Source organism: Balaenoptera ricei, chromosome 7 (genome assembly GCF_028023285.1).
Source record: "Balaenoptera ricei isolate mBalRic1 chromosome 7, mBalRic1.hap2, whole genome shotgun sequence".
Taxonomy (NCBI): Eukaryota; Metazoa; Chordata; class Mammalia; order Artiodactyla; family Balaenopteridae; genus Balaenoptera; species Balaenoptera ricei.
Window position 1 is genome coordinate 101,539,721 of NC_082645.1, and position 22,070 is coordinate 101,561,790.

At 44.2% G+C, this 22,070-nt stretch overlaps 1 long non-coding RNA gene across 1 annotated transcript in view; it reads right to left on the reverse strand.

The window, feature by feature from the left end:
• LOC132368690 (uncharacterized) overlaps window positions 1-12,137 on the reverse strand; it is a 19,132-nt gene extending 6,995 nt beyond the window's left edge. Inside the window, exon 1 of the long non-coding RNA XR_009504150.1 lies at window positions 12,080-12,137. This is a non-coding gene — a long non-coding RNA (uncharacterized LOC132368690). The remainder of the gene's footprint in view (window positions 1-12,079) is intronic.
• Window positions 12,138-22,070: the final 9,933 nt, after the last annotated feature.

Consider the following 22,070-nt stretch of genomic DNA (forward strand, 5'->3'; position numbering starts at 1 on the left):
TCTAAGCAGTTCATGCCCAACTTTCATCCAATGAATAATTACTGGGTATTTTTCTAAGTATCATGTACTATTCTAGGACCTGGGGACCCAAAAGTGAATAAGAGATATGTGGTCCTTGCTTTCAAAGAGGTTGTAATTTCAAGTCACGGAACAGTGGACCACAGGCTCATGTCTCTCCTGCTCCAATCAAACTGATCCCTCGGGTAAAAGGACTTGCACAAGTCTTCACAGTGAGTGAAGGAAGATGCTCTCAGGAGTTCTACTCTCATTTCATCATCGTTGGCTCTCAGCCAAGCTTCACCCTCCCCTGAAAGGTTCTCCAACCTTCCTCAGAGGCTCCATTAGGCCTTCGTCAAGACTCACGTAAGCTACCTGTTTTCCTTGTTTACCTAATTTCTCATTTATTTGTGAATATTCACTCCTAACCTTTCTAAATAGAAAGTCATTGTTAATTTTGCCCCCTAGGAAGCTGACGCAGTGAGTACGCTCCAGGGGGGAAGTTAGGACATGTCAGTCAGGATCCCAGAAGCTCTATAGTCTGGGTGGACCTATGATGTTTCCTCAAAGGAGTGGCTATTAAGACTGCCTCACCTCAGCCAGGCATGAGGCTGACCTTACAAGCAACCTCAGATCTCCTCTGGGACTAGAATTCTGATGAACATCATTGACAAATAGGGCCTGGCTCCATTTGCATTTTCCTGAGACTCTTTCCTCCTTTTTACCACAATGTTGTTCTCACCTCACCAATAGCCAATTGTTTCCTGACCTACTCAGCAACGCTACTGGGTTGAATGGTGTTCCCCCCAATTTCATGTCTACCCAGAACCTGGGATTGTGACCTTATTTGGAAATAAGGCTTTTGCAGATATAATCAAGTTAAGATGAGGTCATACTGGATTAGGTTGGGCCCTCATCCAATGACTGATGTCCTGATAAGAAGAGGGAAATTTGGAACCAGAAGCACACAGAGGGAAGAAGCCAGAGGTTGGAGTCATGCTGCCACAGCCAAGGAACACCACGGATTGCCAGCAAATACCAGAAGCTGGGAAGAAGCAAGGAAAGATCCTCCCTTAGAGCCTTCAGAGAGAGCATGGCCCTGCTAAAACCTTAATTTTTAACTTCTAGCTTCCAGGACTGTGATAGAATAAATTTCTGTTGTTTTAAGCCACTTAGTTTGTGGTAATGTGTTATGGCAACCCTAGGAAACTAATACAGCAATCAATCACTAATTTCCCCAAAACTCTAGCACAGGAGAAATAGACAATGGGAATCAGAGGGCATTTGATTTCTTTCTAGCTGACCTTCTTCATCTGCTCCTCGATTTCTGCTATGCATTAAACTGATGGTAGAGAATGAGTTTTAGGATTTTAGGAGCATTTTAGAATTGTCTATCATCTGAAAGGTCATGGGCTATTGGTACTTTGGAACTCTTAGGAGTCAGGCTGAAATTGTTAATTATATAAATAAATAAATAGATAAATATTTTATTTTATATATATAAAATATATATGTATATATATATACACACACACACACTCACTCACACACACACACATATATACACACACACACATATATATATATATATATATATATATGCATACATAATCGCCTAATGTCTGTTTCTCTGGAGAATCCTGACTAATAAATTATATATATGTGTGTGTGTGTGTGTGTGTGTGTGTGTGTATAATTACATATATATGGCAGAGATTTATTATAAGGACTCAGCTCATGTGATTTTGGAGGCTAAGCAGGCCCAAAATCTGCAGTAGGCAAGCTGGAGACCCAGGAGTGCTGACGGTTTAGTTCCAGTCCAAGTCTGAAGGCCTGAGAACCAGGAGAGCTGATGGTATATATTCTAGTCTGAAAGCTGGCAAGTTCAAGACCCAGAAGAGCCAAGGTTTCAGTACTGGTCTGAAGGCTGGAAAAGACCAATGGGCCAGCTGAAGAAAGCAGGAGTAGTTCCCTCTCACTCAGCCTTTCTTTTCTATTCAGGTCTTCATCTGATTGGATGAGACCCACCCACATTAGGGAGGGCAATCTGCTTTGTTCTGTCTCCAATTCAAGAGTTAATGTCATCTGGAAACATCCTCACAGACTTACTCAGAATGATGTTTGGCCAAGTGTCTGAGCACCCACCAGTGGTCTAATCGAGCTGACAGATAAAATTAACCATCACAGCAACATATATATACAAGATCAGATCCATGTTGACTTTGGGTGACTATCCTCAAAAACATATGATTATCTTAATCAGGACAAAGGGTCAAAAACATAACTTTCCTCAGTGCCTTAGCCCGGGATCCCTGGGAAGTGTGAGACAAATACTTGTGTACAGGGAGTTTCTTTGAGAGTGTTATCCTAGGGAGCAGGAGAACAGGGCAGGGAAGTGAAATGTGGAAGGATAAAAAGCAATTCCAGCATGTGTTAAGGAGTTGGCCACCACTACAGGTCACTGGTGCTTGGTGCTACTGAGACATTTGGTAGAATCTTGTACAATATGTCTCAGAAGGACCTTCTAGGGGACAAAATAGAGAAGAGTTATTTCAACTCCCATTCCTTTTTGGTCAAAGGCAGTCCTGCATGCATTAACTTTCCTGCTCTTCCAGCATGTCTATGCTCCAGGGAAACACAGGTTTGCCATTGCCCCACCCCCGCAGTGCCAGAACAGCATGTGAAAGGCAGGTAGCACAGGGCTGAGACAACTGTGTCCACACAAAGGCTTTATGTTGCTGATGAGCATAGCAATGGCTGGAGGAAGAGGTGGGGTCAAGTAGGGGATTTGGAATGGTGTGCCGCAAGTGCCTAATATACCTGGGGACACTGTGGTAAACATGTGCCATTTTGTGTGGCTTCCTTTCTATTTTTGGTAAGAATGTCATCTTATAAGGCCAAGCCTACCTCTTGTTACAGCAGCTGAGAGTGTCAACACCCTAGAAACTAAGTAGGCTGGGAAAACAAAAGAGAACATCTGGGCCCATGTGCAGATGTCAGAAGGAGGACCTACCCCAGGCCTAGATGTAACAAATAAGAAATGTCAAGATACTGTTCTGATGTCAGAAATATTGATACAAACAGGTCTCAGGTAGAACAGGGAAGAAAATCACTCTTCTCCCCTGGGTGTCCTGCTCAGTTGCTTCATTTTCTGTTGTTTCCTGATAGGGTTTCTCTGTACAGCCCCATGTACAGGATTGCCTGGCTTAGGTCTAGAACCCAGCACTACATTCCCTCTGTAGCTCTTAGCACTCGTTCCTGATACAAAGCTTCTGATTGGTCCATCTATTATTTTGAGTCAGGCTACAAGTCTCTCTTTAGCTCATGATGGACTGCCCTTGGGTCAAGGGGCCATTCTAGCCCAGTCGGTTATATTTGGGAATGGGGTCAGAAGGCATTCCTATTCTAGAGAATAGAGGCTAAGAATGGAGATTCCCTCAGAAGAGAGGGTACAGAGACAAAACAGAATATTCAAGTAAAGTATTTGTAGCTGAATATTGTGGTGTGGACTGGGAGTCAAGAGACTTGAGCTCAAGATCTGCTTTTGTCACATGCCTCTGTGAACCTAGGGCAATGAGGTTAAGTTCCCAATCTTCAAATCCTTCACATAAAAAAAAAAAAAAAATACAGGACATGGGTCTGCAAATCTCTAAAACCCCTTCCAACTCTAGGATCTGCAGGACTCACCTAGAACCAAACTCGTCTCCTCACGGTGGAGGCAGAGCTGTGTTGTCACAATCTTGGCCTCTTTTAAGGAAGAGGGATTATCAGAAGCCTGGCACAGGTCCAGAGAAACCATCTTTCTCCAGGAGAGCTCCTTAGTAAAAATCTGTCAGAAGCTCCTCATCCACTTCTCCAGGACTCAGAAGACCTCACTCTTTTCTTCTTTCTTCCTCCTTAGAGGCATAAACAAGATGCAGAGAGCTCTGTTATTAGTAATTCAGGAAGACTTCAAGATGTTCCAGCTTAAATCCAGGTGTCCTCAGCTTTTAAACTCATTCTGAAGAAAATGGACATATTTGCTCTTTTTAACAGTTGCTACCATTTTGGCCATCAGTGAAGGTAAATTCATAGAAGGGAAGCCTCTTGAAAGAGGTGGGAGCCATGGCATTGGTGAGAAAACCTGACATTGAAGAAATCATTATCACTGTGTTCAGACTGTATGTTTAACTACTCCTTAATTATTTCAACTTGGAATGGGCCCTTCTCGCATTCTGCTATTGCTGAAGAAAGTCTTGATGAGGTTGTAAGACTCAACAAAACATTTTTCATGAGAAATTCTCTCCTTTAGGTAACAGCAGCATAGAAGTCATCTTGCTTCACTGTCTGACCTCAATAAGAACAGCACACTTCTCAGCTTAAAAGCAGGAGTTGACCCTTTTCCCAGGAAAGATATTCCCATGGTCACTTGAGTCTAGCATCTAAGTCACGTAACCCCATCACACAGAAGGCCATAACCTTGTTTTGCCATTGATTCAGGTCATATCTTCTTTTTCTGATCTTTCATAAGGTGGAGGGACCATTTATTATGCTCTTTACAAAAATGCTTAAGGCTAGAATCACAGTGTGCTCTGGTTTCTAAGCCTGGGCTACCTACATGTGCAGCTACAGGGGTCAAGTTGTCTCTCAATCATCCCTGCTATTCCTAAAACTGTTCTTTAAGTTTCTTAGGTACTTCATGACAAGGAATTGAGTGAATGAAAATTGCTCTTCTAGAAACCCGACCATTAGGGAGGGAGCTTAATTTACCGCATCTACTGTTAGCTCCAAGTGGTGCACACTCCCTCCCACTAATAATTCCAGGAGGTCCAGCTGGCCCCACAAAGGTCTGCATGGACAATGGACACTTCCTTCAAGGGTCCATTGTCCGCTGAGTTCCTGTCTCCAGGGACTTTCTGGGAAAAGGTCGTCACAAGTCACAGGGGTCTCTGTGAATTGTACCACCCACACAAGGTCTCAAGTTGTCCTTGACTTTCCCACCATAAGTTCTAAAATAAGAGGAAAAGCTACCAGGAAATAGGTCTGATGAGCTGTCTGACTAAGCAGAGGGGCAGAAATTGGTGGTGAGGAGATAGAGGGCAATAAGCATTGTCTCTGTTTCTGCTCCACCCTGCTGTTCTGGCTGAATGGACAATCTCTTCCCCAGCAAAGTGTAAGACTTGGGAGGATCTTGAAGATCAAGTTCATCTTCAAGTTCATTTTACTAATATGACTCTGAAGGCTCCCAAAATTTGTGTTCATGGCAGATCCTTGAACACAAATGGCAGCTTGCAGTTCAGGTCCAACTCAGGTATAAAATTCTATTACATCACACTGCCCTCTGTACCATGACACCTGCTCCCAAAGGAGAAGGAAGATTGGACACACAAAGCAGCTCCAGGAAGACTCTTTCTAGCTGTTGACTCTTTGTTGACAATGATCAGCTTGAAACTTTTTTCTCAACATACACTGTTATATGTTTGTAGGTCCATAAGACTAAGCCCAAGTTTGGGAGCCATTTCCTCAGCTCTTTCTACCATCCTCCCTTCCTCCACCTTGATCATCTTTTTCCAGGCATTGGTCTATTCCAGTGTGGAGGGAAATGAATCTTGGTGGTAGGGGCATTGGAGTTGTGTATGCAGGGCTCTAGGACAATTTTGCCCATTTCACAATTCTGCTAAACATAGAACATAATTTTCACTCTAATTTGTACCCTCCCTTTCCTATCTACCCCACCTTTGTTAGTGCCAAGGAATTGATCTGATGACACCTCATCTCTTTTTGTTTTCCCTTGTAACATGGACCTTATCCCCAAGGAAAGACTTAAGTAGCCTTTCCTTTTCCAAACCATGCCAAAGAGAGTAAAGAGAGACTAGCAAGTATAAGAGGGAAACTTTAATGAAAAATGGGATAGAATTGGAGATAGTGTCTAGTGCAATTTCATACTCTGCTGATGAAGAAACTGAGACCCTGAGATGTCATCTGAATTCTGATATAATTAGCAGAGCTTAATAGTTCTCTTTGTACACAGAATGAAGTATTTTAGAGGTAAAGAGGCTATTTGTTTCTAGCACAGGCTGAGAAGAGGAGGTGGAATATTAGGCCGCCACTTTCATATTTTGAAAAATTCTAAATGTCTCTTCCATTTTCTCTGACATCATACTTTAGAGTTATTTTTTATATCACAAACATGCTACAGGGAAAACCAGGTGGATAATACCAAGAAAATGAAAAGTTATCATTCTTAAGGCTCTTTAGTTTGAAAATATAGTGTAATTATTATTATTACTATTTTATTTTTTTGGTGGAGGCATGGTGAGGGCTAGCCTAAGAGTTACCATGTGAACACATTGTTCCCAGTTGAGATAGGACCATTAATTTCTTTGACATGTCAACATCACTCTGAAAAGAAGGTATTAGTCCATGGGGCTGGCACTGCTATTAAAAAGAAGGTCCTGAAGCCCCTGATTGGCTTGGTCAAGATTTTCCCAGTTGGCATTTGGGCATCTTTCTAGCTCTGGGTGACTCACCAGTGTTTAACACCTAATTTGGCCAACTGTCTGAAGTGAATATGCCTGATTTGAAGCGGAAAGTCAATTTATTATTTTACCTGCAGAAATGTAAGTACCAAGCAGGCCAATATTTCTGTCTTGGCATAACCAGGACATATTTAATAATAGTTTATGATGTGAGCAGCTCTTTTCTAGACATTACAGGGAATGCAAAGACATGTAAGGCATGGTGTGTTACAAAAAGAGCTGGACATTCAGTAGCGCAGATGAAGAGGTTAAAAGCACAAGAGTTGAATAGTAATTATGGTAACATAGTCATTTGAAGAATGACACAAGAAAATAGAAAATAAATGAGACATTGCAGGGAACTGTAGGGGCTAGATGGTTCATGGAGAAAGTGAGGTTTTGGCCGGGTCTTTGAAAATAAGTAGACCACTGATAAATGCAGTTGCAGGGAATAAGAGGAGTGAGAGGTGGAGGGGAAAGTAATTGCTCTGCCATGTAAGACTGAGCTGGATGAATACAATGGTCTGATCCTTATTAAGGAAGCTGAAAATTTCATCTTCCATCCCTGCAGAGCTAGAGCCTTATCTGAAGAACAGAGAGGGAAATACATCAGCCTGCAGGCTCAATCACCATCCACTGTGAGGTTAAAACAAAAACCCTTCCCTAGGCAAACCAATGCTATGATAAAAACAGGGCCATCACTCTGGCCCCCTATCCTTCTGACCTCTTTTTTGGCTTTCCAGAAATTTAGGAACTCACTCAAATTGGGAAGTTTGGAGACCTGTGCCTGCTGGCTGGTCTGGCACAGACAGGCAAGGAAGGATGCTACCTAGAATGCAAGGTAGAGTGGGCTGGTCCATTGGGGGCACTGGGTGCTTCTCAACAAACTGTAAATGAATGAAAGAGGCTCCAAAAAGTCTCTAGTAAAGATGGATGGCGGAAGGGTCTTGGACAATGAGTGTCATTAATCCTTCATCTTTTTCTCTAAGGCCAGGGTCAGCAGCCCAAATAAACATGATGCCCCACAGAGATGGTCCCGCAGCTAAATGGCTCTCAGCGGCTTGACTCAAAGTCACCTGGACAGGCCTGATGGAAATGCAGGACAACCCAGCCCTTCCCTAATGGGTTTTCCAGAGTCAATCCATCATTCTTCCCAGAGAAGGGGAGAATGAAAAATAGATCAGGTGCCACAGGACGGTGACCTGTGTTTCCTTGGAAATGGAAGCAGGTGAAGGAGAGAATGATAGAGTTGGGGGCCCTGGGGGATGCAGGCGACAACACATTCCCGGGTTCAAATGAGAAGGCTGAGATACCGGCCTGGAGGAAACCTGGCACTGACTGCCTCCAGGCAGGGCTCTTTCTGGGCACTGGGCAAGGCCCGTGGCTTTGGGAGCTGCCCTGGGCTGGCAGTGGTGCCAGGGCTCTATTCACCCTGTGAAATGTATTAATTAGTAAGTGGTTTTGGCCCAGAGAAGGTTGCCGTGGCTTCGGATGTGTATAGCAGAAAAGAGGCAAGTCCATCTACAGGCACCTCTAAGAAATTTCAAGCTCCTGTATGCTGAGAACAGCTTCCACTAGAGAGAAAGTGAGACCCTGGCAAAGTTGGATGGAGAAAATTCAGATGGCCATGCAAAGTAATACCAGTCCACCCATGCAGGACAGTAAAAACACCAATATCAGCCGAACAGAATCTGTGCTGCAGATAAGTAAGTTCATGGGAACAAAATGCAAAACAAAACAAAAAACCCTGCAAAGGGGGCTTCTCTGATCTTCTGCTCTCTGCTTCCACTCTCTTTTATAAAATGGCTGCAGAAAACATTTTGGTCTGGTTTAGCCATGGCTTGTCAGAGCTAGAAGACACCATCAAGACCTTCAGTCTCACTTTAACTGTCAGAGGGCAAGCTGAGGTCCAGAGAGCAGGATGGACTTTTCCTAGACCCTGTAACTGGCTAATGGCAGAGCTGAGAGGGGTGGGGTGTGGAAATAAGTCTTCATTCCCATCCCTGGATTCTTTTACCCACCTCACATTGGTACAATAAATATGTTCAAATTTACCTGCCCAACCGTGCAAACACAGTGGTTTCCAGAGTAAGTAGGGCAGGATCTCAAGAACTACTGGTCTGAATGTGTTCCTGAACCTCAGGGCTGGGCAGACTCCAGCTGGGCACCCCTCCAGCCCCTCTCTCTGGGTTCCTCCTGGGTCTTGCCATTGACATTTTTCAGAACATCTGCCTTAAACTTGTCTTCCCCTCAGAAGAGGCAACTTCCCTGGCATTCAGGCCTACCTAAATCAGTCCAATTCAAGGACATAGATCCTGCTGAAAACTCTGGCAGCATCTTTATGAGTAGAGAGTAAAGGTTAAGGGAAAGGCAGGGAATTAAGTTATAAAGAAGGAAAAAAGAGGAGAGGAGAGAAACAAAGAGAAGAATGCAAGGCAATTCACATTCACTGTACACCAGACCCAGATGTATAGATATTTCATTTACTCCTCAAAATAATCCTATTGTCATGTGCATGATTACAGTTGTAGTTGTATAATTTACAGAAAAGCTCACAGCCAGAAAATGGCGAAGAAGGACTTAACAACCAGAGGTGATGGCTTTCTGGGTCTAGTGCTTTTCGCAATAACAAGGAGGAGAGGAAGGCAGACACTTTGGAGCTAGGACTAAGGCAAGAGAGGACCGTAGGAGAGAGGAGTGGGGCTTTGGGGCACCTGGGCTCTGAGACTGACCTCTACGTCCTTCCTTCATGTGTGGTATGGATGTTGTCACATGTCTACTATGACCTTGACTCTGTTCTAGGCATGAGGGTTACTGTAGAGACTTAGAGTGATGCTGATGGTGGGAGAAGTCCATCAATATAGTGGCCTGAGTTAAAGAAATAAGAACTTCAAGTCAGGGTAGTGCTGTGAAGAAAACAAAACAGGGCAGCGTGCCACAGAGAGAGCCTGGGAAAGGGTGTGGGATCACGTTTGGAAAGGTTGTTGGGAGGGACCCCTGGGAAGGTGACATTTGACCCAACATTTGAGTCATCAGAGTTACTGGACATGTGATGTTGCATCAGAGAATTTCCTTGGAAATGGAACAACATTGTAGCCTGACCCTATTTGGGGGCCATGCAACCTATCCTGGCTGATGAACTTGGGTAGAGGCATACTAGGTTGGGTGGGGAGTGAGATGGGTCTTCCACAGGTGTGGGCAAAAGGGGAGCCTGGTCTGCAGAGAATTAAAAATCGGTCATCAGTTCTAACACCGGGGATGATAAGGTATTCCTCCCACCACCTGCTCCATGGAGGAGTGGAGAAGGGGCCACTTGCCTTCAGGGGCAGCCCAGGGAGCAGGAGCTGGTACCTGGGGCTGCTTTAGAACCTTGGAAAGGGAAAATTACTTAGGAATCTCCCACCCCTTTTTATACCGGGAGGGAAGATTCACTCAAGGCCAGTGAGCCCTAAGGACCCTCGGGAATTGCCTCCACAATGCTGACCAGCCTCTAGACGAAGGCAGGCCACAGAACTGGTCCCTTGGGCCCATGGCTGAGGCCCACCTGCCCATGCTTCCTTCTCAGCATAACTGCTGTGAGAGGAATTTCCCATTCATGAGAGGAAGTCTATTTCTCTTTTCAGACGTCAGTGTAACCGACGTGTGTTAAAGGTCCCTTGCATCAGTTCTCTTAAATAGCAATTAAGCACTTGTCTGAGCAAACCAGAAGCATCCGGAGCACAGGCTTCCCTCAAACCTTGGGACCTGGGAGAGGCTGTGAAAAGAAGAAGAACAAGGAGGGGGTTGAGGGGAGGGGCCGCGGCTTCAGGAAACTGAGCAGAACTCCCTGAACCGTGAAAGCAGAAGTGTCAGCAGACAGAGGGGGCCATACCATGAATGCCTCAGTGAGGTGGCCGAATACCAGACTTTGCCCATCACCTGCAGTCAGGTTGTCCCTCCCTCTGTGGGCCTTGCCCTCCCCTCTCTCTCTCTCATTCTGTTTCTCTTTCCTCCTCATTCCCTCTCCCTCTCCTTCCTCTCTCATCTTCACTCTCCCCCAGATCCTGTTCTACCAATTCTCTCTGGCATTATCCTCTGGAAGCGTCCTGATCCGGAGGGGTCTGACCACCTGGATTTAAATGTCAACTCCACCACTTTCTTAGCTCTTGGTCTTAGAATAATTTCCTGAGCTGCAGTTTTTCTCATCTGAAAATGAAGAAAATCATGCCCAGCTCAGGGTATTGAGTTTGTTGGGAGGAATCAAACAGATAACATTTACAAACTGTGAACCACAGTGCGGCCATCCACAGTCAATGCTTGTTGATGATAGCCCCTTTCCTAATAAGGCTCAGGGAAGTGTAGCACAGCCTTCGAAACCCAATAAGCATTCAGCGCAGCTTCACCAAATTCCCATGAGGGAGCTCGGGATCTTGTCTCCATTTTATGGATGAGGAAACTGAGGCTCAAAGACGTTAAGCACCCTGGACAGGTACTTTATATAAAGTCTATTTTTAAATAAATAAATTCCACCTATGATATCACCAGCTAAGGTGCTTAGGGAGATGTCTATGCATTAGGCTCTATTCTGCTTCCCTGATTTCTTCCCCCAGACACCATTTTCCACATATCCAACATTACAGCATTTCAATTACAACCCCAAGTTATGGTAACCTAAGATCAGCCTCTTCCAACTCCTGCATAATTCTTGAAGAAGCTAAAAAACTCAGGTTTCTCACTGGTAAGAAAACTCAGGAAGTGAGCCGACTTCTCACGCGTCCCTCTGTCCCGGCCTCCTCTTCTCCAGGCTGACCCAGCTGACACCTCCGTCTTTCTCAGAGACTCTTCTTGGACAATCCTTTCATCCTCTTTATGGTTTCTGACCCAATTTTACTTATTTTTTTTTAAATTTAAAATCTTGATTAAATCTTGCAATTGTTTATATTGTTGCACAACCAAAGTTAGTCACAATTTAGGGAGCTGATTTCATGTAACTGAATTCTATGGTGTTTATTACTGTTAAGTACCTTCTTCCAGAAATTGGAGAGATGCTCCATTCTCCACGACACACACATCCTCCACCCTGTTCTCTTCCTGTGTAGCCCAAACCACAATTTGTAACTGAGTGTTTATTTTGTGTTTAATGTTTATCTCTTCTCCCATGCTCTAAGGCACTATGAGGGCAGGGATCACATCTGTTTTGTCTCCCCCAGCATTAGTTGTATACCCAGCATCTTATACTCAATAACTCAATCGTCTGAACTCTGGCTGCACATTAAATCATCAGAGGAGTTAACAAGTAAACAAACAAGAAACTTACTGATGCTTGTCCAGACCTTCTGAACCAATCAGTCTGGGAGGCACCTGGGCATCTGTAATTTTAAAGGTCCTGTAAGTGATTCTTGCTCAAGTAGAGCCACTGGTTCTAGGCACGGTGACTTGCTGCTCTGTACATTTTGTCTACCTGTCTCCTCTCCCCGGCACCAGTTTCTGTTCCCGTGTTGTTGGCTCTGCCCAATCCCTCATGCGCCCGCTTTGGCCTGACACGTTCCTGAACCCACCCTAACACATTCCTCCTTTGCTTTAAACCACTGTTTACAGCTGCCTACCTCCAAGACGCAGCTCCCGATGAAAACTGTGCAGACTCTGGGTCTCCTGTGTAATTCCGAGCCTGGCCCACCTCCTTAAAATTCTTTTATATTATTTTCCACAAGTATGTGCTTCTGTTGACAGTTTCATAAGTGCTACTGATCTTGAGTTCCTTGACCTTTGCTGTGGTCCAGAGGCTAAGGTGGCAGGAACGGCTTCCATTCCCACAGTTTGAAATGTGTAACTTGAAAGTGGGACAGGAGGAGACTCTGGTCAAACCTCAGAAACTAGAGATGGGAGAGCAGGCGGGCAGAGTGGGTGTCTGGATCCGGCCTATTACAGATGATGTGCCAGAGGAGGCCGAGAAAAGGGTGGACAAGAAAAGGGTCTTCATTGCCCTTTCCTGGCTTTGAGGATTTAAATCCAGCCTATGGAAGATCAAACTTTCAGCCTACCACCCAGGAAGATACATCCGATCTACAGGGTGGATGCTATGGGGGCAAACTCAGCTCAGTGAAAGGAAATACCCTATTGTCAGAGCCGTCCTGTAGGCCAGTGAGGGTTTCCCAGAACCAACCATTTGCAAACCAGTTTCTTGGTTTGTGCCATATTTCTGCACCACCTGTGCTATTATCTACCTAATATTTTATATTTATCTAGTATTTTCTTTAAAGCAACTTTAAACCAATCTGCTTTGCTTTATTTATTCTTGTCTTTAAAAAATACCTATGGAATCATAGGTTAGATGTGTACGTGACTGATACATACATACGTATAAGGTAATATACACATATATGTTTTTTCTAAATGTACGGAAGGTGATACTCCAGTATAGATACTGGTGGACTTTGATGGGAAATATGGTGGCCTTCTTTACTCCCCTCGTGAACCTGGGCCAGTGTGATAAGGTCAGATGAATCACTGATTTCTAGCTTGGGGACGTTCCTCAGCGTCCCTGAGCTTCAATTTTCTCAAACGCTGTATTCATCTCATGGGCTCTTGAGAGGATGAAAGGAATGAATACACATGTAGCAGGTATCGGTTATTAGCCATGCCACTCAGAGCCCTTGCTATTCCTCACTTTCTAGCTCAGATTAGGAGAAGGGTGAGGGGGTTCCTGCAGGGGGAGAATACATTTCTGGAGCTGGGTCTGGTGGGAGTATAGGGGGTCGAGAGCAGAGATTACAAACCAGCCTCCCACCTTCCTCTCTCGGTTATACTTCATTTGGCTTTAACTGTACTTTTAAAATCTCGGGATGTGAATGCATGCCTGTGGTCTGGGTATGCACCTTCCTCCTCACTGCCCTCCCTTTTCCTACTGTCTTTACGGGGGTTGCATCCTTCCTGGACACCCAGCCCTCATGAGGTGTGAGTGTGCTTGTGGGATGTTTCTGTGTGTGGTGTGTGTGTGCACAGTCTCTGTGTGGTATGTGTGTGTGTATGTGGTATGTGTGGTCTGTGTGTATGGTGTGTGTGTGTGCTCTGTGGTGTTTTTGTACATGTGTGTGTGCATGGTAGGTGCATATGGTATGTGTGTGTAGTGTATGTGGTGTTTAGTGTATGTGGTGTGCTGTGTTTGTAGCAACTCTGGGGGCAAAATCCCCTGAAGACACAGTTTCGGCCACTCCTGGGGCCTCTGGCCTCCCTTAGTCCGAAGCTCTTCCCAGCCCGTCCTCCTCCGCTTCTCCCACCTCCACCCCCAGGACTGCTCCTCTTTCTGCTTTCAGCCCCAAACCAAGATTCTCTTTCACAGGCCCTTTATGTCGCTGGAGCAGTGCCTCTCCTGGAGCCCGGCCCTCCCTCCTTTTCTGAAGGCCCTCAACCCCTGGGCAGGGTGTCAGAATTTCACTGTGATCTGTTGTTCCCTGGAACCAGAATCACTTAATCTCATCAAGGGGAAAGTCAGAAAGTGTGCTGTTTACCTAATAATAATAATTAGCTCTGAGGAGCTGCCATCTACACACACAATTGTTTAACCCAAATACAAGACCATTTTGCTGGGGGTCCCCCAGACAGGAAACATGCTTTAGGGCATCAGCAGGGCCAGGCATGGGGAGCGATTTGCCAGGGTTTCACTTGGGGTTAATAATTCCTCCACCACCATGACCAGGGGTGCTGGCTAACCTCAGGTTTCGATCCAGATGTTCTCCAAACTAGACCCCCATTTGTCACTTTCCCTCCCTGAGCTCTATGAGTTTGTGTTGCTGTTTCTGTGTTTTCCAAACAACTTATTCATGAACTATGTGTACTTTTCCCCATGAAATGCCAATAGAACTGTGAGGACAAAGTGAAGAAGATTCCTCCCGTTTGGATTCTGGGCTGTAAACCAGGTTTCTGTAGAGGCCAGTCATTTAGGGGCGATTAAGTGTGTGTGTGTTTAGAACCTGCGCCTTAGCTAAAATGATCAATTAACATAACTCCTGGATTTCATGGTGTCTGGGGGAAAGCTGAAGTCAAAAAATGTTCCACACACAAATGCCCAGTACTTCGGGGCTACAAATAGTTTAAAGACTTTCATTACAGCTTTTGTGAACTTCCAGCCTGGGGTCTCTGGCTTGTGACCATGGAAGAACCATTGGGGATGGCCCTGGGAGAAATTCAGCTGAAAGGACAAGGGCTCAAGGGAGCTTTCCTGTATCTGTCAGGAATCAGAGGCTCACTTGCTCATTAACTCCTTGGAAAGCACTTTGGGGAAGGATTAAGAGTCAGGTACTACAATGGCAACCATATTGCAATATATAAATTATCAAATCAACATGTTGTATACCATAAACTTACACAATGTTACATGTCAAATATTTTTCAATTATAAAAAAATGTAAAAAAATGTCAGGTGCCCTGTGAATACATAGTCTTGGATCTCACTGGAGAAGATGTGGAAAGCGCGAGATGTCACTCAAAAATCTGGATTTCTGGCTTCTTTTTAAAAGTCCTGAAAGTCAAGCCCCCCTGGTCCACATTCCCACTCACACCCCTAGTAAGATTCCCCCTCCAGCCAGGCATGGACCTGGGGTTTGCCTTGGCTCCCACCCTCCCTCCCATCCTTGCTCTGGCTGGCTCCTCTCCTGGGAGACTGAGGTCCTACCAGATGAAGCTGACGGGACATCCCCCCCCCCCCCCCAGGATGAGAGAGTGATGGAAAGTTGTGAGTATCAGAGGCTGAGCGGGGGGGTGTTGATGCCCCAGGAATGAAAGTCAGATGTTAAGAAACCACTTCCTGCAGCCAGAATTGTGACAGCCTGTGACGGAAGGCTAAAGGAAAACTACTGAGGGCTCCATCCCTAAAGAAACTTCAGAAAGCGGAGGCCAGCTGTCTGATACGGTCACAGGGAGGTCTTGCCCCGAGGCAAGAATAATTCCTCCCAGTTCCTTTCAGCCATAGGGTTCTTATTCTAAGAGAAATGTTGAGACAGGCAGATGAGAATTTGCTCTGATTCCTTTAAGAAGTAAGCTGCTAAATAATCCTTGGTCCCTACACATTCTTCCCTTTTGTGCTCAGCTAAAAAAAAAAAGACTTGATTTTTTCTTCCAGAAAGTGCAGTTAGTATCACACTGTGAGGGGGAAGAGAAGACTAGAGGATGAAGATGGGGCAGAGGAGAAACCATCATCAGGATACTCTCAGGGAATGAAACCAAGCAGCAAGAAAGGTAGGCGTCTTTGCAGAGAAAGCTCTCTCGGACAAAGCAAGTTTTGTGTCAATGCCAGTGAACGCTGCATATTCATTGAAAAAAATATGACTTAATTAATCTAGGGAAGGAGTATGGACTGACCTGGCCACCAACTCATTCAAAATAAGACTGTACTATGTTTTCTGGGAGAGCTGCTAATGTCCAGGTGGAAGGGAGATGGTGAAGCAGACAGGTCAGGCATTACACGGATGAAGATGCTTGAGGGTTCCACAGTGGGGTGGTCTCCATGACTTGCGAAGAAACCAACAGATATTTGGGACAGCCTCCCAGCATGCAGACTGGAGCACAACGTCAGTTTAAGGACTTCCATTTTTTTTTTTTTTTTTTGGAATGAGACCAGGCTTTGAAAATATAAGAAAAAAGAAAGAGAAAGAAGCAGAACATAAGAATGTCCGTGGGAGCTGGTGAAAACAGAGCGTGGTGCTGAGGCAGGACTGAGATGGAGAGCATTTGTCCCAGGGCAACTGTCTCCACGTTCCCACCTGAGATATTTGTAACTATCTCAAGTAGTTGCAACCAGATACTGTGGTCTATATATACTTTTCTTGTGATTTTTTTTTCCTTCTTAGCTTAAAGGAATGCACTCAGAGTGATGCAGATAAACTGATAAGCAGAGTAAGCACTTGCTAAGGGTCACCGAGTAGAAATAGAGACGGGGGGAGCCTAGAGAGAGGTGGCTGACATTTCAGCCTTCGTTATACGATTTTCAGGTCAGATCCTTCTAGGTCTTCCTGTAAGGCTGGTGCCTCCTGGGCTGGCAGGGGCAGATGAACCAGACTCATCAGTAAGAAGGGGCACCTCAATGTGGGGAGGATGGCACAGCCAGGGCAAGAGAGGCCCTGGGTACTTCCCAGGAGGCAGGGAAGGTATCATTCATTTTTTTTTTAAGATTTTTTTTGATGCGGACCATTTTTTAAAGGCTTTATTGGATTTGTTGCAATATTGCTTCTGTTTTATGTTTTGATTTTTTGGCCACGAGGCACGTGGGATCTTAGCTCCCTGACCAGGGATCGAACTCACTCCCCCTGTATTGGAAGGCGAAGTCTTAACCACTGGACCGCCAGGGAAGTCCCATATCATTCATTTTTAAGTCCAGTTAGTCTATGGTTGAAAGGGGGCCCCAGAGATTTGAACTAATATGTCTAATTCACGTGGCTACTTGAGGCCAGGGCAAATGCAGCCTTTTCGTTTGTGGAGAAGGTGTTCTCTGAGCGTAACACAAGTGATCTTCCATATTGAGAAATGCACTGAAAACCATCCTTCTAAAGTTTGAGGTCCTGGAAGGGTCAAGAGCTGAGAAAGTCCTAAGGACTGTGGGTGCTGCAGCCCCTTTTTCTAAGGACAAAGGCCAGAACTTGAAAACTTTCTGGACTTGGGACAGGACCACACAGAGGCCGAGGGTTCAAGGCTAGGAGCTTTTGACTTTTAACTCTCCGTAGGCTGACTTATGGGTGGGGTGGAGGTCTGAGGCCCCTCTCAGCTCACAGAGGCAGTGGTTCTAGACTTCTCACCCTCTCCAAGCCAGCAACACTGTGTGTCCTGGGAACGCAAGAGTCACTCTTGTAGGACTGGAAAAGAAGACACCTGTCTTTTTCTGGCACGATCTTTAATAAATAGACTCAGGAAATTGGGTATAAGTCAGAGTGCTGGTTCTATGAGCTATGTGACCTCAGGCAGGGGACTAGCATCTTGGAACTCAATTTCATCAGACACACAAAGAAGGTGGGTTGAATGATGTCTAAGCAACCTTCTGACCACAGTATTTTATGATTCTGTGTTCTGTGACCCCTGTCTTCCTTGGGAGGCTCTTCAATCATTCTTTTCATTACTATTGCCTTTGTTCATATTAATAATTGCTTTTTATTATTACTCCTCAGTCTGCTTGACTGATTGGAGCACAAGGACAATCAGTCCTTATGACAAGGACAGCATCCAGGCATGGTTTAAGCAGTCATGGTTGAAACAGAAATTCTGCAAGAGCTGAAGTGACAGTCATTAATGCTCCCACCCTCCAGGGCTCATCCAGCAGACTTTTTCTCCTGGGTAGGGCAGGAGTCTGGGGTGATCCCAGGTTGCATGAGGGAGGCATGACTTTGTCATTTGGGGAAAAAGGGTCCAGTGTCCTGTTTTTGCTCAGGGGAGATGGCAGCTCTTTTAAATTTTATGCTTAAATTTAGTGCTGATTTGAGAGGATTTTGAAGAGGCAGCATGGAGTACTGGATAAGAACACGAGCTCTAGAGGCAGAATAAAGGATTGCATATTCCAGCTCCCCTACCTGATTAACTGTGCATACTCAGAGAAGTTACTTCTTCTCTGTGTCTCAGTTTTCTCATCTGTAAAATGGGCATAATCCCAGGTCCTATTTCACAGGGCTATTGGAGGATTGAGTTAATACATGTTAGAGCAAAGCCTGACTAATAGTGACTATTGTGATGATCTTCTCAACCACCTTGTTACACAAATAATAGGAGTGAGGCTAGGAGAGAGAGAGAGACAGACAGAGAGAGAGAGAGAGAGAGAGAATGAGAATGACTTGACCATGAGTACATGGCCAGTGGTGGCAGAGTTGGATGAATGTTTTGTTCTCCTGATTTGGTGGTGTTCTTGAGGGTCACGCTACCTCCCTGGATTTCCTATAATATACTCCAAACAATCTTTCTAAACGTGTGTCCCCTACTCCCAGCACTGATCGCAGCCAGCCAGCCCGGCTGTCCCAGTGTTGCCTGCACACATGCAGCAGTCCAGCTTCCCCATCTCTACCCTGGGATTGCCTTCCTGCTTTTCTCTACCACTTTCGGGGAGCACATCCAAGCCACTCCTGGAAGTGTGGACACTTCCCAGACTCCTCCAAGGCACAGCCCCCTCTAAATGCCCTTATTCCTATTGCCTGTGCTTCACCTTAAGGTATGGGTCACCTTTGCATGGTCATTGCCACCTGGTCCCTGATGTCAAGAGCTTTGTGGGCACTCTCATTTGGGGCTTAACACTTACTGAACTTCACCCTCTCTTGCTGGAAGCTTCCCTCCTGCACTCCCATGACCTAGTAGCCTGCCCTAATTCTCTCCTTCCTCTGCTGCAAATGAGACGGGTGGTGGCAGAGCCCACTGCTCTGTACTCCTTTTCACACTGAACACTTCTGCTTACTTGCTGATGAAAATCCAGCCAAGTAGCCCCTCCTTCATGAGCACAAAGAGAAACTCAACTAATGGAGACGTAGACATAGAGAATGGGCTTGAGGACATGCTGGGGGAGGGGGAATCTGGGGCGAAGTGAGAGTAGCAGCGACATATATACACTATCATGTAAAATAGATAGCTAGTGGGAAGCAACAGCATAGCACAGGGAGATCATCTTGGTGCTTTGCGACAACCTAGAGGGGTGGGATAGGGAGGGTAGGAGGGAGACACAAGAGGGAGGGGATATGGGGATATATGTATGCATATGGCTGATTCACTTTGTTGTACAACAGAAACTAACACAGTATTGTGAAACAATTATACCCCAATAAAGATCTATTAAAAACAACAAAAAAAAAAAACTAGGGATCTCTGTGATTCCAAGACAGCCCAGCGCTCATGAGCCCTTATAAGAGGAAATATTTACGATAGGGTTGGAATTAAAGTATTTTCCCCAGCACACAACTATGTGCTGACTCTTTTCAAAGAAGCAGGTTAAGGAGCAAAGAACTGAATTTCTATTGTAACTACTGGTTTGCAGTTGCACAAGTCATTTTCCAAACTCTTCTTTCTCTCTTTTTTTATTTAACATCTTTATTGGAGTATAATTGCTTTACAATGCCGTATGACAAAGTGAGTCAGCTATATGTATACATGTATCCCCATATCCCCTCCCTCTTTCATCTCCCTCCCACCCTCCCTATCCCACCCCTCTAGGTGGACACAAAGCACTGAGCTGATCTCCCTGTGCTGTGCTGCTGCTTCCCACTAGCTATCTATTTTACATTCCGTAGTGTATATATGTCCATGCCACTCTCTCACTTCGTCCCAGCTTACCCTTCCCCCTCCCCATGTCCTCAAGTCCATTCTCTATGTCTGTGTCTTTATTCCTGTCCTGCCCCTAGGTTCTTCAGAACCATTTTTTTTTTTTTTTAGATTCCATATATATGTGTTAGCATATGGTGTTTCTTTTTCTCTTTCTGACTTACTTCACTTTGTATAATAGACTCTAGGTCCATCCACCTCATGACAAATAACTAAATTTCGTTTCCTTTTATGGCTGAGTAATATTCCATTGTATATATGTGCTACATCTTCTTTATCTGTTCATCTACAGATGGATGCTTAGGTTGCTTCCATGTCCTGGCTATTGTAAATAGTGCTGCAATGAACATTGTGGTATATAACTCTTCTTGAATTATGGTTTTCTCAGGGTATATGCCCAGTAGTGGGATTGCTGGGTCGTATGGTAGTTCTATTTTTAGTTTTTTAGGGAACCTCCGTACTGTTCTCCATAGTGGCTGTATCAATTTACATTCCCACCAACAGTGCAAGAGGGTTCCCTTTTCTCCACACCCTCTCCAGCATTTATTGTTTGTAGATTTTCTGATATGGTCATTCTGACTGGTGTGAGGTGATACCTCATTGTAGTTTTCATTTGCATTTCTCTAATGATTAGTGATGCTGAGCATTCTTTCATGTGTTTGCTGGCAATCTGTATATCTTCTTTGGAGGAATGTCTATTTAGATCTTCTGCCCATTTTTGGATTGAGTTGTTTGTTTTTTTGATACTGAGCTGCATGAGCTGCTTGTATATTTTGGAGATTAATCCTTTGTAAGTTGCTTTGTTTGCAAATATTTTCTCCCATTCTGAGGGTTTTTGTGTGTGTGTCTTGTTTATGGTTTCTTGGCTGTGCAAAAGCTTTTAAGTTTCATTAGGCCCCATTTGTTTATTTTTGTTTTAATTTCCATTTCTCTAGGAGGTGGGTCAAAAAGAATCTTGCTGTGATTTATGTCATAGAGTGTTCTGCCTATGTTTTCCTCTAAGAGTTTTATAGTGTCTGGCCTTACATTTAGGTCTTTAAACCATTTTGAGTTTATTTTTGTGTATTGTGTTAGGGAGTGTTCTAATTTCATTCTTTTACATGTAGCTGTCCAGTTTTCCCAGCACCACTTATTGAAGAGGCTGTCTTTTCTCTGCTGTATATTCTTGCCTCCTTTATCAAAGATAATGTGACCATATGTGTGTGGCTTTATCTCTGGGCTTTCTATCCTGTTCCATTCATCTATATTTCTGTTTTTGTGCCAGTACCATACTGTCTTGATTACTGTAGCTTTGCAATATAACCTGAAGTCCAGGAGACTGATTCCTCCAGCTCTGTGTTTCTTTCTCAAGATTGCTCTGGCTATTCAGGGTCTTTTGTGTTTCCATACAAATTGTGAAATTTTTGGTTCTAGTTCTGTGAAAAATCCCATTGGTAGTTTGATAGGGATTGCACTGAATCTGTAGATTGCTGTGGGTAGTATAGTCATTTTCACAATGTTGGTTCTTCCAATCCAAAAACAGGATTTATCTCGCCATCTGTTTGTATCATCTTTAATTTCTTTCATCAGTGTCTTGTAGTTTTCTGCATACAGGTCTTTTTTCTCCTTAGGTAGATTTATTCCTAGGTATTTTATTCTTTTTGTTGCAATGGTAAATGGGAGTGGTTCCTTAATTTCTCTTTCAGATTTTTCATCATTAGTGTAGAGAAATGCAAGAGATTTCTGTGCATTACTTTTGTATCCTGCTACTTTACCAAATTCATTGATTAGCTCTAGTAGTTTTCTGGTAACATCTTTAGGATTCTCTATGTATAGTATCATGTCATCTGCAAACAGTGACAGCTTTACTTCTTCATTTCCGATTTGGATTCCTTTTATTTCTTTTTCTTCTGTGATTGCTGTGGCTAAAACTTCCAAAACTATGTTGAATAATAATGGTGAGAGTGGGCATCCTTGTCTTCTTCCTGATTTTACTGGAAATGGTTTCAGTTTTTCACCATTGAGAATGGTGTTGGCCATGGGTTTGTCATATATGGCCTTTATTATGTTGTGGTAAATTCCTTCTATGCCTACTTTCTGGAGGGTTTTTTATCATAAATGGGTGTTGAACTTTGTTGAAAGCTTTTTCTGCATCTATAGAGATGATCATTTGGTTTTTCTCCTTCAGTTTGTTAATATGGTTTATCACACTGACTGATTTGTGTATATAAGAATCCTTGCATTTCTGGGATAAATCCCACTTGATCATAGTGTATGATCCTTTTAATGTGCTGTTGGATTCTGTTTGCTAGTATTTTGTTGAGGATTTTTTGCATCTGT